The sequence below is a fragment of the Gracilinanus agilis genome, chromosome 2, assembly GCF_016433145.1.
Source record: "Gracilinanus agilis isolate LMUSP501 chromosome 2, AgileGrace, whole genome shotgun sequence".
NCBI lineage: Eukaryota > Metazoa > Chordata > Mammalia > Didelphimorphia > Didelphidae > Gracilinanus > Gracilinanus agilis.
The window spans coordinates 613,815,571-613,835,310 of NC_058131.1; the positions used below are offsets into that span (position 1 = coordinate 613,815,571).

Consider the following 19,740-nt stretch of genomic DNA (forward strand, 5'->3'; position numbering starts at 1 on the left):
GAGTTGTAGGAAAGACCAGCTAAAGACGGGGATGGTCAGGTGAAATGACAAAGTGGACAGCATAGATTTTCTGAGAAAAGTATTTTAATCTGTCTTATCTGTACCAAATATACAAAAAAAATTATATTTTGATAATGCCAAACTTATAAAAAGGTTATAATAAGCTGCATAACAAATTCATGAGGATAAAGGATACAAATACCTAGAAATTTTTTATCTACAGTTGAATAAAATTTCGTAATTGTTATTTTCCAAAGTCTTTTTATCTAAAGTTAAGTCTCACTTTGATGTTTGAAAACTAACTTGCGAATGTCTACCTCCAAAGAAAAAACGGATAAATAGAAACACGAAGGACATGGTTATATATGTGTATATATATATATATACATATATATATATATATGTATATATATGTATTTTTTGTGATGCCTTCTCTAGTTTGGAGAGAAAAGGAGGATGGGTGGGAGGAAAGGAAATAACTGGGAATTTTGATGTAACAAATGACAACATTTTTAAACAATAAAGTGAGTTGACCATAGTGAAAATAACTAAATAAAAGTTAGGTCTCACAAAGACCATGAGAGTACAAATGTCACTAAATTCAATAATTTCAAATAAACTCAATAAATTTAATAATTTTTATGCAAATTTCTAGTTGAATCAATACCAGGACTCACTGGCTGTGATTCAAAAATGATTTCATTTTTTTTTTTGAGGAGTTTAATCAATTTTTTTCAAGAATTGGAACACAGACTGAATTTCTAATCACCAAGCAAATACATTTATTCACACTGTAGGTAGTGAGCCAGAGCCAAGCTGGCAGTGTAGAATCAGAAGTCTTCTAAATCTCCTTCCAACCAATCAATACAAAGCATCTCAGAAGGACAGAAATCAAAATCAGATGAGTAAAGGGACTCTCTCACTGGGTCCAACCTTAAAGGTAGGCAGTGTTTGGGGATTCTCATCTTAAGGGGCAAAACTACACTTATCATAGGGCAAGCTGATCACTTCTCCCCCACACCTCCTATCATACCAGAGTCAGAGTCAGAGTCAGAGTGAGGGGCAGGACAATCTTTAAATCTTCAGGGGCTGGCTGAAAGCACCACAGACTTACTCCTAAGGACAGTGCAAGGCCTTGGCAGCAAGACTTGAGGCTGAAGAGCACAGAGCTTGGGCAGAAATATCAGCAGGGGCTGGAAAGATAGCCTCAGGGTAAAACGCTTTAAAGTGCACACTACAGAAAGAACATCACTCAGGCCTCTGACTGGGAAGGGAAGATACTATCAAAGTAAAGCCCTTGAAGCTAAGAAAGCGACCACCAACATACAGGAACCCCATTAGCAGCAAAAGAAATAAGCAACAGCAAAAAAGCTCTTGACTCAAGATAATTTCTATGGAGAAAAAGAACAAAATACAGAAGCAACAGCAGAGAGTGACAAACAAGCAAACACATCCAAAGTTTCCCCAAAACTGGAAATTGGTCACAAGCTCTTGAGGAACTCAAAAAGGAGTTCAAGAACCAAGTAAAAAAGATAGAAGAAAAATGGGAAGAAAAGTGGGGGGGGAGGGGAGGGGGGAATGAAAGTAATACAAAAGGAAAATAACAGTTTAAAAGACAAATTTGCCCATATGGAAAAAGAGGCACAGAAATTAAATGAAGCAATAAGCAAATTGGAGACCATAACTGACTTGCTAGAAGCCATGAAAAGCAGGATAGTCCAAACCAAAAAAGGAAAATCAAAAGATCATAGCTGAAAATCAGTCTTTAAAGACTAGAATTGGGCAAGCAGAAGCTAATGACCTCATGAAACAGCAAGAATTAATAAAGCAAAATCATAATGTAGGTAGTGTCTAATTATCCTAATCTAAGAAAATGTTTCTCATAGGATTTTAGAACAAAAGGTATCTTAGAGGTCACTTAGCATCCCCCCATTTTACAAATGAGAAAACTGAAGTTTTGAAAGGTGCCTCAATGGATAGAGCACTTGGCCTGGAGTTAGGAGCTGGATTAAAATTGCCCTCAGATACTTCCTAACTGTGAGATATTGGGCAAGTCACTTAACCTCACCTGCCTAATCTTTGCCATTCTATCTTAGCGTTGTCACAAAGACAACATGTAAGGACTTAAAAAAAAAAAAAAAGTAATTTTCCCAATTCAGTTAGTCTTAAGAATCGGAACTAGAAAAAGTTTTAAACTCCTAGTAAGCTTTCTCCATCTTACTAGATTTCACTTTTTTTAAAACTATTTTCAATTTATTTGAAGGAACATTTCAAAGCATTTTCTGAATTCACTGGAAATGAACAAAACATGTTTTTTAAAGTCTCAAGAAAGGTAATACAACTTTCGAGAGTTAACTCCAGTTTTTTTTAATAGCTATATTTTGATAAAATTAAAATCTACCACTTTAGAAATTTAGAAATCAAAAGATTTAAGAGTTGGAAGAAACATTAGAGGTTATCTAGACTCTTCTCCTCCTTTTTTACTTATATCCTGTGACCCAAACAGATTATAAAATTTCTCATTTTTCTCAACTCAAGTCACTATTGAATGTCACATGAACTAACAAAAAAACCCAAAGTAAACTGTTAATGCTTCTTAATCATCCAACAAAAATGAGATACTAGTAGGTCAACTACTTAAAATGCCATACTTTAGCAGTAGTCAATTATTAATGTAAAATATTTTTTTCTTCTTCTTACAATGATTCTTCACTTCAGCATATAAATATCCAATCTTCAAAAGTATGCACGGTAACACTTAAAACTAAGCCCTTGAGAGTCTATAATTTTTGAGGCATCTTTCACACCCAAACCTTATGAAATATTGCACAATCCATATGCATGATTAGAAAGGAAGTCAGTAGCCACAACAGCTTTTATATAGCCAATGAGAACAGGAAGTAAAAATAACTCAAAGTAGAGGCTGTGTGGTGAAATTAGAATGGAAAAACTCTGCTCTAGAAAAAATATACCATAATGAGATAGGGCCATAAGCAGGGTAATTGCTACAGTCAGAGGTAACCTGGTATAGTCACACTGCCTGCGCCCATACTGTTGGAGGAATGTGGGCAACCCAGCAGGTGGCCTCCATCTCTGTGGGCTCAGAACTGGATAATCTGTTATAGGTAGGCTACAGAGTTTTTGAAAGGGAACCTTCATAAGTTCTCTTTCAAGCCAAATGGCAGTGACTCATTAGAAACCAAGTGAGCAGTGTATATGTATATGTGTGTGTGTGTGTGTGTGTGCATGCATGAATGTGTCAGTGCAATATGACAAAGCATTCAAGGGACAGGCAACAGAGACAACTGAATCATAATCTCAGTTTTAATAATGGTGTCAAGCTAGACAATATATGCAGATATCACATATAACAAGTACAGTCAGTCCAAATGATATATGTATTTATCATATAGCTCACACATTGACATATTAAGCTCTAAGAGTTTAAAACTACACTAAGATATATGTGTATATATGCAACACACACATACACATACACCCAAAAACTTTAATAGTCTATTAACTAGAAACTAACCAAAAACCTGAAATAAACTGTTAATGCTTCTTAATCATTCAACAAAAATGAGATACTAATAGGCCAACCACTTAAAATGATATACTTTTGGGAGTAACAGACAGTCAGACAGAGAAACAAACAGAGAGGAAAGGGAGAAAGTGTTATAAAAAATATGGAGATGGATTGGTTAATAATAAGTTGGTGTCCATTTTGTCCCAGAAATCATTATAACAAAAGTCAGAGAGAGCTTTCATTGGGAAATATGATGTGAATATTCAGTATTCTGCTGTTTCAGTTGGAATTTTCCATTTTGTATCTGAAAATCATAATTTTAAATTTATTTAAAAGATTTACAATTCACTATTTTCATTCTAAAAACATAGCTCCGAAACTTTAAAATGGATCATTTAAATAGTTATTTTTTTTAATGACCCTAATGTTTGCATGAAATCATAAAAATTGGTCTAGAAGAGTTCTTAGTCTAGTCTAACCCCTTTTTACAAACAAGGGCACTGAAACCCAGAGAAAGAAAATAGATTGCCTGTCTAGGTTGTCTTGGTAACAAGAGGCAGAAAGAAGTTGAACAAAAGTATTAGTCCTCTGACTCTGAACCAAGCCCCTCATTCCACTACATAACACTAGAAAAGATACTCTTCTTGAGAAGTTACAATACATATAATAAAATAGTCTGAAAAGAATAAGGATATACTAGGAAAGCAGAACACTTCATTTTGCATACCTATTAAAAAAACAAAACACAAACAACATGATTGGCCTTTGCTTACAGCATCCCATTACAGACTAACAAAATATGTCCAGGAAAGTAAACTGGCTAAAGTACTATGCTAATAATAAGTTAAATGTTTTTATATCATGCTCATGATAAGTCTTTCTACAAATTTATCTTCTTAGCCATAAAGTGAACCATAAGAAAAGAAGTAGGCCTAAATCATATAAGTCATTGTCACTACCAAAATGTATGCTTCCTAATGGTCAAACAGGAATGTCACTGTTATAGACAAAAGGAACCACTTTGAAACAAATTATACCAATTAAAATATTTTTAAGTTGTCAGAAGTCATAATTCCCTAAGACTCTTAAGTTTCAGGGCAGGTGCTGATCTGCCTGAGAATTTCCAGATCAGGTGGGCCCAATAGCAATGAAATCAAAGACATAGGTCCAAAAAGTTGGTTGTATCGGAAACTTCACATTTTTTCCAGAAAAAAAATTAAAATTTTTTTCTGCTTAAATTTATAAGCTTTGTTATTTTTAAATTTTAAATAGTTCTTGAAAATAACACCTTCCTATGCCTACTCAAGCTCTGGTATATAGATTTTAGCTGTTCCCACAAATAATTCCTTAAAGTAATAACTACTACCACTGCTCACAGTTAAATAGCAATTTAATGCCTGCCAAGTATTTTCTTTCTTCATAATCCTTTGCTTGATTAATCTGGTAAAGTATGTAGTGCAAGTATATTATCCCCATATTAGAGATAAGGAAACCAAGACTGACAGAATATTGCTCAGTTAAGAAGAGTCTATTTAGGAATGGAAAACTTGTTCTCTTAGCCTCTATCCCCTATGCCACACTGCTTCTCAAAAGATTTGCTGCTCCTTCTTAATGGTGAAAAACACTCAACTTTGAGTATACAATTACTACTCATTACTGTAAAAAGAGCTAAGAAAGGGTGGAACAGAAATTCCAGCTATTAAGTCTCTGGGACCTGAAATTCTCTCAAGAGAAATCAGAAACAACTGTGCAGAATTCAGTAATGTTGCAAAATTTTCTTTAAAAAACTTTTTTTTGGTTCAACTTCACTTGTAGGCAAAGTAGCATAAGATTCTTGGCTTGATTAACACATGACTGTTTTGCTAACATTTCAACATTAAGTCTTGGAACAAAAGGTTGCTTGTTCTCTAGTGGAAAATAACATGGCTTAGAAGAGATCTTATTGGATGAGAAACACTGTACCTGGTGTCTTGACTGTGTAGGTTCTATTTCAAGAGTCAACATGTTTGGAACTAGTCCTAAGTTGAAACTGGAAAATTTAGCCTATTCTTGAAATTTTAAAAATTAACAATAAAGTTTCAGAGAACATTATCAAGATCTTTCTTCTGTTCTTGAAACTTTATTACCTCGGATATACTACAGAATTACATTCTATTACCAGCACATTAAGTTGGTTCTAAGTAAATGTATTAGCTGCTTGCTAGAACCTTCAGCCATACAATTGTTACTGAAATACAAAAATTGAGCTCGTTTAAAGGCAAAACTGCTTCATTTGACTGGGACTGCATAGTGTCTTCTTCATAAAATTATTCTAATTCTCAAAAGCCTTCAGTACTGCAAAGGGTTGCAAAGATGACTAAACATAGTCATCACTTTCAATTTGAAATATATTTTATGTTTCTTTAGAAATAGCTTATTTATATTTCCTTTTAGCAGGCAGCAAGGTTTTATCAACTTGCTTTTTGTCCCAGAAAAAAAAAGTTAAACTGAGCCTTTGCCTTCTTCCACAGGAAGAGACACATTCTCTCAGCATTGTCAGCCTCTGTTCACTTTTCCTTTCGCTATTTCTTTTTTCCTCATTTAAAAAAGAGAAAAGAAAGGAAGGAAGAAAAGCAATCATCTCGAGATTTTGGCCATTAAATTGTTATTTATGTAGGGATTACAAAACACTTTTTTAAGTTAAAATGTGAACTTTTCATAGACTTAATGCAGCACTTACTTTAATTGCTTGCCTATATGCAAGATTGTTATCAGTAACCTCGTTAAATCTGTTTTCATAAATTATATTCATAATACTAATTAATAATTTAAATTTGTATAAGGCTTAACAATTTCCAAAACATTTTTACAGCCATTATTTTGGCCAATTTCAAGTCAACATAAAGCAGAACTTCACTGTTATTTTGTTCAGTCATCAGTCAACTGTTTATGACCTCATTTAGGGTTTTCTTGGCAAAGACACAGGAGTAGTTTGCCATTTCCTTCTCCAGCTCATTTGACAGATGAGAAAACTGAGGCAAACTGGTTAATTGACTTGCTCAGAATCACTAGTAAGTGTCTAAGGCCAGAGCTGAACTTAGGAAGAAGAGTATTCCTGACTCCAGACCCAGCACTCTATCCAACAAGCCACCTGGCTGCCCTAGAACTTTATAAATTCACTCAATTAGAACATATCAGAAGATCAACAATTGAGAACTATATGGGACAATGAGAGGCATCTAGTCCAACCTTCTCATTTTAAGGTGGAGGAAACTAAAGCCCCCAGGGATTAAATGAAACTTTCTCAAAGTTACACAGGTATGAAATGTCTTGAAAGCAGAAACTTTTATTTTTGCCTCTCGTTGCCTGATAACAACACCTGGATGATGGTTGGTATTCAATAAATGATTATTAAATTCAACAATCAGCACTGACCACAAAATGGAATGGGCTGTCTGGGGAAAGAGTGAGTACCTTACTACAGTGGAAGTACTATAAGGCTACTGGATAGCCATTTGTCACGTATATTAGAGAGAGAGCTCCATGCCTCAGGGAGGCTCATATAGACTCAATGGGAAAAAATATGGTAGTGGAAAGACTAAAGATTGAATCCAGGTTTTGTTACCTATGTGACTTGACACAAATTTCCCTTAGCCCTTTAGAGGTTTCCATTTTCCAGAAATGGAAAATATGATGCACCTGAGGACCTTTTCAGTGCTAAATTTTTGATTCTAGGGGGCAGCTGGGTAACTCAGTGGATTGAGAGCCAGGCCTAGAGTCAGGAGGTCCTAGGTTCAAATCTGGGCCTCAGACACTTCCCAGCTTTGTGGCCCTAGGCAAGTCACTTAACTCCCATTGCCTAGCCCTCACCACTCTTCTGCCTTGGAGCCAACTGACTCCAAGATGGAAGGTAAGGGTCATTAAAAAAAATTTTTTTTAAATAAATTTATGATTCTAGGACCTCTAAAAGCTCTTCTAGCTATAACTCATATGATCCTACAAAAATGTACTCAAAAATGTTGTGACTAAATTCAACATCAGGTTTTCAAAGGCTAGTGCTTTTTCCATTATTATACTACACTCTCTTATCTCATCATGTAATACATACTATAATCATAATATAGTAACTTAACTAGGTTAGCCATATTATAAACACATAGAGAGGCCTATTAATTGATTTTAAACATCTGGCCATTTTCCTAATATATTCATTCTAATCTCATTTTCTCCACTTTAAAAAACTATACTTTTTTGGTTTTCTATCACCATTTCCAAATACAACCCTTCCGTTGTTGAACCAAAGGATAGTTCCTTGTAACAAAGAATTTTAAAAGGAAAAAAAAAAAAAAGCCCAGCAAAACTAAGCAACCCATCAACTAAGTCTGACCGTATATGCAATGTAATCTAAACCCACAATTCCCCACTCCTACAAAGGGTTCAAGAAGTTGCATTTTCTCATCCTTTCTTCAGGACCAAGGTTGATCACTGTAATTATACAGTTTGGAGTTCCGTTTGTTTCCCATTTAAAACAATATAATCATTGTGTATATTTTTCTCCTGGTTCTATAGAATTTACTTTTGCATTAGTTCACATGTGTCTTTCCATATTTCTCTGTATTATTCATTTCCCCATACATTTATATACTACAATCTTTTTAGCCAGTGCCCAATAGACATTTTTGTTTCTGGTTTCTTGCTACGAAAAAACAAAAACAAAAACAAAAACAATGCCACTATGCATATTCTGAAGTATATGGAATCTCTCTAAATTTGTCTTCCTTGGAGTATATCCCTAGCAGTAGGATCTATGGGTCAAAAAATATAAACATTTGTTAGCATAATTCTTTTGAAACTTTTACTTTTCAGAATGGCTGAATAAATTCATATCTCCAACTACAGTGTATCAGTGTGCCTATTTTCCACAACTCCTCCAATATACTAATTCTAAATTCAAAGATTAACCATGCAAATAAACTCTACAAAACCAGAAACTGTCCCTCAATACCTTCCATATTTGTGTAACAAGCTGGTGCTTTACTTTTTCTAGTCACAGGTTAGTCCTTTTTATATCATGATGCCACATGCTAAATTATAATGGAAATTACCTGAAAGTCTTCACAATTTTCTTTTAAAAACATCAGACTTGAATAATCCCTGCCAATTCACTAGCTTATTTACACACCAGATATAAAATACTACCAATTTCTGTTGACATACCCAGATATTTTGTGATTTTTCAATATTTGAGAGCTACCCTTGGAAAAGCTCTGTGCAATTCAGATTACTCACAGGTAGCAGTTAATAGAGCTAATCATAAACATTATTTCTAACCATTTTTAAAAGCTCACATTTATAAAAAATTAAATTTTAAAAAAATTTTAATAAATTTTTTAAAAAGCTCACTTTTATATAATGCTTTACAATGTACTAAATGCTTTCCTCACCATAATCCTTTGAAGTAAATAATGCAAATGTTAGCATCCCCATTTTATCAATGAGGAAATAAGCTCAGTGAGTTCAGGTCAACTGACCATAGTCATATGATTTATAAATAAATGGTAATCAGAAATTAAACAACTATCTTCTGATTCACCAAACCAATTCTTTTTACCTAAACTGCCTCTTAGACTATATGCAGTAGCAGATATGTAATAAGTCCTGTGCTGAAGCTAAAAAATAGAATTTGATATGTGCTTTGAAAAACATCATTTTTGCCTAACTCATCAATAAACACACATTTTTAAAGGCATTACCAAAATGTTTCAATTTGGGGAACTTATATACAGTAGGCTCCCAAGTCAGACTTCATGATAAACATGAAGATTGAAAACAGTATATGGCATAGGTGCTAGGTGTGAAATATTAAACTTAAAACTCAAGATAGGACATATTCCATTAAATTGTCACTAAATTTTAATATAATAAACATCATGGACATTTGAAAAGCAATATGTCAGTGGCAAGAGCTGTGACATTTTGGCTGTGTGACCCTAAGTAAGTCATTAAAACATTAAGTCCCTGAAATTCCCTCCAGCTAAGTTACAAAACAGTTGCTGTTCTCTATCAGTGAAGGGAATTTTCATACTGTGAGTTTGCTACCTCAATGAAATCAGAGACCAATGGGTTTACTGCTAAAGGTTATCATTGGATTTCATCACCACACTCTCAATGAGTTATATTAAGATATATAGTCTGTAAAGCAGGGTCTGCAAAAGGAGACATTTCTTTTACACATCCTTGCTTATATTGTCCAACTTAAAAGACATCTAAGAGCTTTGAAATAGTAGCTCATTTTCCAAAATAATTCAATTTCTCAGTTTTTGCTCTCTGAAAGTCTAAAAAATAGCAATTTAGGCTATGTAACTCACTTGTGACAAATCTGCTTTTTGGATGAACTGACACCACCTTCCTCATCTCATACTTGATATTAGCATTTTTTAACCCAAGTTTAAAGGCTTTTGTAACAAGAGGCATACCCAAAGTGGGCCTTTCTGATTATGGCCAACCACATGGTGCAGCTCAGCACTTGGATCTTTTAGAGATAGCAAGGTCTGCTACTTCTTACCCTGTATTGTAGGCAGTCAGTACTACTGAGTTCTAAAATGATAAGCAATCCTCTCACTGGCCACTAAAAAGGAAGAGCAGATTTTTCAGTGGACATTTAAAAGAGAAGGAACTCTACCCCCTCCTCATCTCCTCATCTCCCCCTTCCAGATTCTGGATGATTGTGGGGCTATTTCAAGCTACTCCCTGACAGAGATAGGGTAAAAAGTTTCCCCTATGCGCCAATGGCTTCCCCAGAGCCATGATAAGCACATGATAGCTAAAGCCTATATCCTGCCCAGGTGATCCTGATTCTTATTTTGGGAGCTGCTTTTTCTGTTTGATCTTTCCTGATCACATGATGGACATGACCAGGTGGAGGCCACCTTGTGAATTCTAGAAGCTTATGGATTCCGCCTCCTTGGCTGGTGCCAACTGACAACAACAAGGGAAATACAGGATAACCACTCCAGTGCTCTCGGAGATGATAATCATTGACCAGAGGATGAGCCAAATTGCTGGTGTGGCTTATCAGAGACATGAAAGAAACAATGCGGAACTGAGGTGAAATGTAAAATGCCTAATCATCACTGCAGCTTCTTCATATTTAGATGATTTTAATTATCACCCTCTTGCTGAGTAAGGTAGAACTGCTAAATGTTTAAAGTCTACCAATGGACACTAAATGGGACACAGGATTGACCTCTGATACTTACTACCTATGTGAATGAACCTATTCCAGCCTTAGAATCCTCATCTGCAAAATGGGCATCTTTTGCACCATCTCACAAGGGTACTGGTAAAGCATTTTGAAAGCCTTAAAAGTACTACATAAATGTTAACTATTAATCATTCCCTTTGTGTGTACAGGAAATAAATATTTATCCCATGCTTGATTCATATTATACTGAATATCCTTTTTGAGGACATGGGAGTCCAAAGTTAAAACTTAAGCTTTAAGTAAACTAACCCTGAGGTAGAAGGGAATGTGTTCAATGATCCAAAGAGTGTGATAAAAGGGAACCTAATTTCTCCTAATAGAGGCCAGGCTTTCCCAAACTTGAACCCAGTACAGATCCTGTATACGAGTCCAGAGCAGAAGTTGCCTTAGCAGAAAAGGAAAGGAAGACTGCTTCAGTTCTGATGGGTCTAATAGAGGGTTCTTTTTGTTAAGACTTTACATTTTGCCTATTAAATTAGTCTTACTGGATTCAGTCCCAAGTTCTAGTCTTCCAAGATCACCGAGTCCTCATTTTTTTAGAGTTTCTCTTTAATTTCCCAGTTTTGTGTTATTTGTCTATTCTTCTACTCAAGTCACTGATAAAATCGTGGAAGGGCAGACCAAGCTTAGATCCTTGGAGCACTTAAGTCATTGGATACTTCTTTCCAAGCTGACATTAAATCATTAATGGCCCATTGGGTCTAGTTGTTCAATCAGTTCCAAATGCACCTAATTATATTCTTATTTACAACTTTTCTGTGGGCATAGCTTGAGAGATTTTGTCAAATGCTTTGTTAAAATCTGGGTAAATAAACTATCTCTTTAGCACTCCCATGATCTACCAGTTTAGTGACCCTATTCAAAAAAGAAAATGAGGTTAATCTGGTATAACTTGTTCTTGAAACCATTCTAGTTCATCCTTTTCTAGATGTTCACTAACCATACCTTGAATAATATGTTCTAGAATGTTTCCAGTAATTGCCATTAAACTCATTGGCCTATAGTTTGCTAACGCCGTTCTCTTCATTTGCCTTTCTCCAAATCCATGATACTTTGCAGTTCTCGATGATATTTAAAAGATCATTGACACTGACTCAACAATACCACTGCCAATTCATTCAGCACTCCAGGATATAATTTATCTGGACATGCTGACTTGAGCCTATCCATCTAGTGAATCTAAGAGGCCCCTATCTCTCAACTAATTTTGGACAACGTTTTTATAAGCCATTAGTTCAAATATAATTCTCTGGCAAAGATAAGAATTCAAATTCATGCTGGAGAGCTTCACCCTCTACATCATCATTATTCCAACCACACCAGCAGCAATCTTAATCCTTCTTTGACCTTTTTTCCCCAATGTAGTTTAAAAAAGAAGCCCACCTTTCTTTTGTCCTCAGCTTTCGTTGTCCACTACAGCTGAGATATAGCTTTCAATATTCTATAGAACTGTTCCATTCTTTTATTTGCTGTTTGCTTCTGCTGTTTTTTTTTTTTCATTTAAGTTGGATGGTTAATTTTCTATGCATCAACATCAGTCTTTTTATACAATACTTTTCGTTGTCATCTAAATTGTTTCTCCAAGACCATCTGCTGCAGATTGTGTCTTCCTTTATTAGTAAATGCCTCTTATTTGTCCAAACTTTTTCCTAAAGAATCACTAGAATGATTCCCTTCTCATCTTCTCAATTACTTCATTAAGCAAGCTCTTTTTATTTTAATAAGCAGAATTCATGAAATAAATCACAGACAACTTACAAGAATTTACATTTCCATCTTTCATTACTCTGACTCAAAAACTATGTTCTAACTAATCTGCTTTTCTATGTCAACACCCTATGTTTTGAACATAAATGACTATTCCCATCTACCCCCAGAGGTTAGTCTTCCTATTTCAAGGTCCTCATCCTTCCTTTCTGCAGAAAAATTATCCACGCTTCAACTGGCCCATCCATTATTCCCTAATCACTCTGGACCCCAATGATTTCTCCCACTTCTTAAGTCAGCACCTAATATATCCAAACTACTTTCTTGGTACTTCATCAAGAACTGTTTCATGGTATCTTTTGAACTGTAGTCATGTTGATCATTTCCCCCCCCCACCCCCAGCTCAAGCGAACACTCACACGCTCGCGCTCTCGCTCTCTCTCTCTCTCTCACACACACACACACACACATCATATCTTCAATTGGACTTGTAAACTCTCAGCACTTAGCAGAGGATAATAAGCACAAAACCAGTGCTTATTTCACATTACTGCCAGATGCTCTCCAGTCCTGCCAACTCATACTTACCACTGCCAAACCCCACGTGCCTTTTACCTAAGTGTACTTATTTACCTTGTCCCCTGTGCCTACAATGCACAATTTCCCTTTCCTCTCCCATACTTCTACTGGCTGAAATCATAAGATCACAGATTGAGAGCTTTAAGGGACTTCAGAGGCCAGTGAAGCCAACTCCCTTAATTTAGTTAATTAATTAATGAGGAAACTGAGGCTCAGGAAAGTTAAGAGACTTTGCAAGCTTCTAAGTGACTTAGGCAAATTCCAGACCCTTCTGCCTCCAAGTCTACTGCTCTATCCACTATGCTGCACACCTTGATGTTTCCCAATTGTTAAGGGCATCTCTCCATGCAGCTTTCCCTGGTCTCTTCAGCAGGAAATAGTCTTACTTGAAACTTAAGAATTCCTACAGAATAATTATCTATTCCTAAGAAGATCATCATGAGATGATCTTTTGATGAAATGGCAATCATAAAGTTGAAGGGTCTCAGAAATTCATCAAATCCCACATTCTAATTTTACATATGAGGAAATTATGGATAAAAAGATATGTGTGCTTGGTTCTGTGCTTTTTAATATTTTTATTAATGATTTGGACAAAGGCATAGAAAGCTCATTCATCAATAGCAAATATCACAAAGCTGAAAAGAATAGCTAACATTCTGAATGAGAGAATCAGAATCCCAACAGATCCTGAAAGGCTAAATCATCCAATAAGCTAAGTAATAAATGTAAAGTCTAACTTTTGGGTTAAAAAAATCAGTTTCGCAAGAACAGAATGAGGAGGCATCAGTATTTCTGGAAAAGATCTGGGAAGCTTTAATGTACTACAAACTTGTGAGTCAACAGTGTGAAGTGGTAACCTAAGATGGTAGTGAAAATTTGGTTAACATTAAGAAAGGAATAACTTCAGCAACATAAATCTGCCCTAGATAGACAGCAGATCTCTAGAGTGTTGTATTCCATTCCAGGAACCTCAGTTTTAAGGAAGCCACCAATAAACAAGAAAGCATCCAAAGAGGACAGTAAAAGGCCTTAATTCACATTTCATGAATGCAGACTGAAAAAATTGGAGATATTTAGCCTGAAGAAAAAGAGGGACATGATAGTTACCTTCAACTGTCATATGGAAGAGAAATTAAATTCATTCTATTTAGCTCCAAAAGGCAGAACCATGAGCAATGGATAGAATTTGCAAAAAGACAAATTTAGCTTTGGAATCAGGAAAAATTTCCTAGCATTTAGAGCTATCTAAAAGTAGAATGGGAAGTCTTGGCAAGTGGTGGGTTCCTCCTTATGGGAGATCTTCAAGCTGAGGCTCAAAGCCAACCTGTTTGATATGTTAATGACTCCTTTCAGGTATGGATTGACTAGATTGCCACTTGAGTCTCTTGCAACACTAAAATTATATGATTCTAGGACTTGAAAAGTTGTAAAAAACCCAGAGAGGCAAACAGCAGTCAGAAGTTGAACCCAGGTATTGTCAGTCAAAATCCTTTGCTCCTTCCACTACAGCATGCTAATCTTCATATAATCTAACACAATATTTTAGTTGTACCTCATTAAGTTATTTGTGTAAAAAAATAATTATTTGTGTACTTCTTATCTCCTAAATGATAAAATTATCATCTTATTGAAGATGACACTCAAAAGTGTTAATCACTTTTTTATCTCCTAGTGTCTTACACAAATTATTTAGGATCATTGCTTTAGTGCTGGAAGGAACCTTATAGATCAGTGTTGGCAAACCTTTTAGAGATGGAGTGCTGTGCCCCTCCCCAACACACAGACTGGGTACACCCCACCACCCCTTTACCCCACATAGGGGAGGGAGAAAAGCACTCCCATTGGGTTGTTGGGCTGAGGGGTGGATGAAGTGAGGAATGTCCTCAGTGAGTGTAGAGAAGGGGAGGGGAGTAACCAGAGCACTCTGCTCCCCTCTAGCTCTGCCACCTGTGAGCTACAGATCTTTTCCCCACTGTGCACTCCCATTGGACTACTGGGAAGAGGGGCAGGGGATGTAAAAAAATGTCATCAGGTAAGGTGGAGAGGGGGAGGGGAGCAGCTCCATGCAAGTCCCTCTGCCTTTCTAGTAATGAACTCTGGGGGTCAGGGGGGGTGCCAGGTGCCCACAGAGAGTGCTCTGCGTGCCATAGGTTGCCTTTACTGTTATAATTTAGTTCAATTGCCTTATTTTGCAGCCCCAAAGAGGTGGGATTTGTCTAGAATCACAGTAGAAGTAAACAGCTAAGCTGTTTCACACCCAGGTCTTCTGACTAAAGTTAGGAATCTGGTGTCCTTTCTAAAATACCGTGTTACCTCATGAGACTAACCTAAGAGCCTTTTAAATACTAAAAATTTCTGAGATGACAACTGGATCCTTTGATGCAGGGGTCGACAACGTATGGCTCTTTCTGCAGGAGCCATAAAGTCAATTTTTTTTCAGGCGCTGTTACAGGAGCGCGCACTGTGAGCACTGTACGGCTCTCACGAAATTGCATTTTAAAAAATGTGGCGTTTATGGCTCTCATGGCCAAAAGGGTTGCCTACCCCTGCTCTGATGGATCCAAGAAGTCATTCTCTTGGACTTTAACTTTGCAAGGATACTAATATACTAGCTGGGCTGTCCATCTGTTTTTTTCTCATTTCCACTTATCAGAGAACAAGAGAACATTTTTGTAAAAATAGGTATCCTCTATAACACACATATATGGTGCTAATTTGAGGATGTGCCTCCATTTGAAGAGAAAAACAGAAATAGTCGAAAATAGGGGTCTATAACCTGGGGTCCAAACCCCCAAGAAATCTATGGATAGATTTCAGGGAATGTGTGAACCTCAACGGAGGGGGGATCACATTTATTTTCACTAACCTCTATATTGAAATTTAACATTTCTTTCCATTATGAATATAAATAACCAAGCATGATTCTGAGGAGTCCATGATGCAAAAAAAATTAGGAACTCATGGTCTAGAAGGAATCACAGAAATGTTAGCTGAATGTAATCTTTGTACAGTAGTCATAGATATCATCAGTTCAATCCCCTCACTTTAAAGATAAAGAATTTGAGGCTAGAGACATTACATGACTTGACCAAAGTCACACAGCTAGTTAGTAATTCAATTCATTTCAAGGTCTAAACCAGGGGTCGGCAACGTATGGCTCTCGAGCCATATCTGGCTATTTTGAGGGACAGATATGGCTCTTTCTGCAGGAGCCATAAAGTCAACCGCAGCACAGTAACTAACAGTTTATTCATGACATCGTGCGTCACGTGATACTTCACGTGATCTTTTCGGTACCACAACTATCTTCTAAGGTAGAAGCTCCCTCATTAATATTGCCGCACGAGAGGAATCCTGGTCTTTAGTTCGGCTTGGTAGGTGTGCTGTGTATTCCTCCTTCTGCCCTACTTTTACTCTTTCCACACCTGTTACTGACATCTTGGGGTTCTGTATAGTGATTGATCACTTTTGTCTACATTCTCTACCCCCTCTGCCTCTGATTTACATGGCTTTATCTCAGTGCATTCATGGGGTCTGCACTCCCTATTTGTGGGATTGTTATTCTTTTTAACTTTTCTACCTGCTCTTAAGGGGGAACTATAGTCAGATTACATCTTTACATATGCTTCATTAGTGAGAAGCATTTCTCCCCAGTAGTTGTTTCATTTGATACAGAATGATTTAGTAGGCAGCTCTGATAAACACCTGTACCAGGAAATGTGTGTGATGTGTTGTTATGATTAAAAATGATAAAGACTGATATAAATATAGAAATTTGTATTTTAATTAAAGCCATGACCATGCTGGTAAAATCATTAAACCACGGGCTTGTAAGAATTCAAAACTGCCACCACCGCCATTATTGTTACTTCTCCGCGCTCAGGTAGCTAAAGAGGAAGTTCAAAGTCACTTCCCCCTATTTAAAACAGTCCCTCACCTTGAATACGTAATCCAAAACAGGAAACCCGTTGGACCACGGGAAATGTAGTTTTTAAGGTCCCCACGTGTCCATAGAAAATATATATATATATATACTTTTAAATGGCGTCTCCCAAATTCCAATTAACAGTGTCCTGGCCAGTTTTCCATGAAAAGGTACCCTCCTCCCCCACTACTTACTAATGCCTACATACAAGTCATGTTATTTTCTGCAATCTCCTGATCTTCTACTTAATTTATGTGGCCAAATGGCTTAACCAGCAGGCTGGCAGTTTTTTCTTCTCCTGCTGCCTGACTTGAGAGAGGGAGAGGAAAAAGTATTCTTCCCTGAATTTTTCTCTCTTTATTTCAGCAATTTTCTTAGTGTAAAGGAGTTTTATATGTATGTGTGCAGTTATATCAGTACTATAATGCCCCATTAAGTCTAGTTTTTTGATTAATAATCAAAATAATTTTGATTAATAATCAGCAAAACCATGCAGCACCAGAAGTCACATTAATGTACTTTATTCATCATTGGTTAGCACATAATAACATTATTAAAAATAGTTCAGAGACTTATTGTACTTTAAAAGTGTTATTCTTACATAAAATGCACATATTTACTTGTATTCAGTGTTAAACATATTGTATGGCTCTCAAGAAATTACATTTTTAAAAATGTGGCATTTATGGCTCTCTCGGCCAAAAAGGTTGCAGACCCCTGGTCTAAACACTAGACTAATGAGAATAACACTGACCACAGTATATACAGGATCTAATGTGGAGATGTAATGAAACTGCAATTATACCTGGAAAAATTCCAACCACTGTTATAAAATCATTAAGTTCCTTGTTGACCTTTTTTTAATATTTAATAAAATTTATTCCCAGGTTATCTCAGCCCCTCTCTCTACTCCCCACACCATAGAAAGTGTCACCCAACAAAAAGATGAAGTGTATATAGATTGTGTTTTTCAGTTCATTCTCTGGAAATGAATATATATAAGTTAGCCTTCAAAAATTACTGTTATAGCTGTATATAATGCTTTCTTAGTTCTAATTGGTTTACTCTTCATTACTTCATGTGGATATCTTAAAGTTTTTAGAAAATTAACCTGCTTGTCATTTAAGGGGGCAGTAATGTTCCACTACAATTTGACCAGCCATTCCCCAACTGACAGATATGCCCTCAATTTCCAGTTCTTTGACACCACAAAGAGAGCTATTTTTTTGAAACACAAAGGTTCTTTTCCTTATATCCCCAACCTCCTTGAGAAATAGATCCAGCAATTCTATTGCTAGGTCTAAAGGTATACACAGATTTATAAATCTGGGCATAATTCCAAACTGCTCTCCAAAATGGTTGGATCAATTTGCAGTTCCACAAACAGTGTATTAGTGTCCCCATTTTTCCAAATCCCCTCCGACATTTGTCATTTTGCCCTTTTAATATTTTGGCCAACCTGATAGGTGTGAGATGATATCTCATAATTGTTTTGATTTGCATTTCTCAGATCAATAGTGATTTAGAGCAATTTTTTCATATACCTATATAAGGCTTTGATTTCTTCTTCCAAAATCCATCCATATCTTTTGCCCACTTATTACTTGGCAGACATCTAATTTTCTTTAGATTAAAGCCCATTGGAATAAAGTTACATTTAACACCATTTTAAATATTTCTATGATAAACGTAATTGTTTTTAACATTTTCACAGTAACAAATGTTTGCATCAATAGTCTTAATGTGCAAAACCGACAGTCCAAAAACTGTATAAAGAAAACTATAATTTAATTGCTCTTCTCAAATGGATTTGTGATTTCACTTAGTTATTCCCTCCAGCAAGGCAGAGCAAAACCCACCCATGCCTGCCTATTTACCCTATCCATGACCACTCAATGTTCTAGAAGCCTCTGTCATCTTCCTCTGACAAAGGTTAAAGTTATCTGAAAGCATTCTACAAAACAAAGTTTGGTACTGAAATCTGCCATCTTAAGCTGAAAAGCTATGGCCTACCAGACAAGGCATAAAACTATGAAAAATACAAACACATTATTTGCAACTATTTGGACATCAAGTGTCCATCTTTCTCAACACTTATAGATTACAGAGGTCCCTTGAGAAATAATCTGCAAGCTGACATGCAACCACTTTTATATCTGTGCTATTCTCACAGTAATTTGGTAGAAAAAAAAAGTGTTCTCTGTGAAATGGGAAGGAGAGTTCATTTAAAAGTGAGTAGTGGAAGGAACAAAATGGTATGTGGCCTATCAAGTTGGCAGTTTCTGGTAGCTCTTCTTAAACTGTGGTCAAACTACCTTGCATCACCCTTCAGAGGCCTCTCCTGTTTCCTTAGTCATTCAGTATGAGAAAAACTGAATCTTAAATATTTGGAAAAGGGTCAAGGACTGCTTGCTGAGAAGTGAGCAAGGAGTTCCTACAAAAGATATAAATGCAAAAGTGCTTTGTACACAGTAAGCCTGCAAACATCTTTTAAATGAATATATTCTTCTGCTACCATGAAAACGGTTGTCAAAAGAGGGGAAGGAGGCTTGCTTAGGGTATAGATGTATGAGGAGAATTAAATACCCTTAAAAAAAATAGGGGGGAAAGGCTGGGAGGAAAGAAGGAAATCATGCTCTCAATAACGAAGAACTGAAGATTTCCTTCGGGGATGGGAGAAATGAAAAGGAAATAGGTTTCAAGTAAAGAAAAGGCAGAAGGTCCACAAAGGACACATTCGGGGGGGGGGGGGGG

The 19,740-nt window shown here is 36.3% G+C and overlaps 1 protein-coding gene across 1 annotated transcript in view; it reads right to left on the reverse strand.

The window, feature by feature from the left end:
- Nucleotides 1–19,740, reverse strand: part of NT5C2 (5'-nucleotidase, cytosolic II) — a 130,608-nt gene that overhangs the window by 109,954 nt on the left and 914 nt on the right. The window lies entirely within an intron of this gene.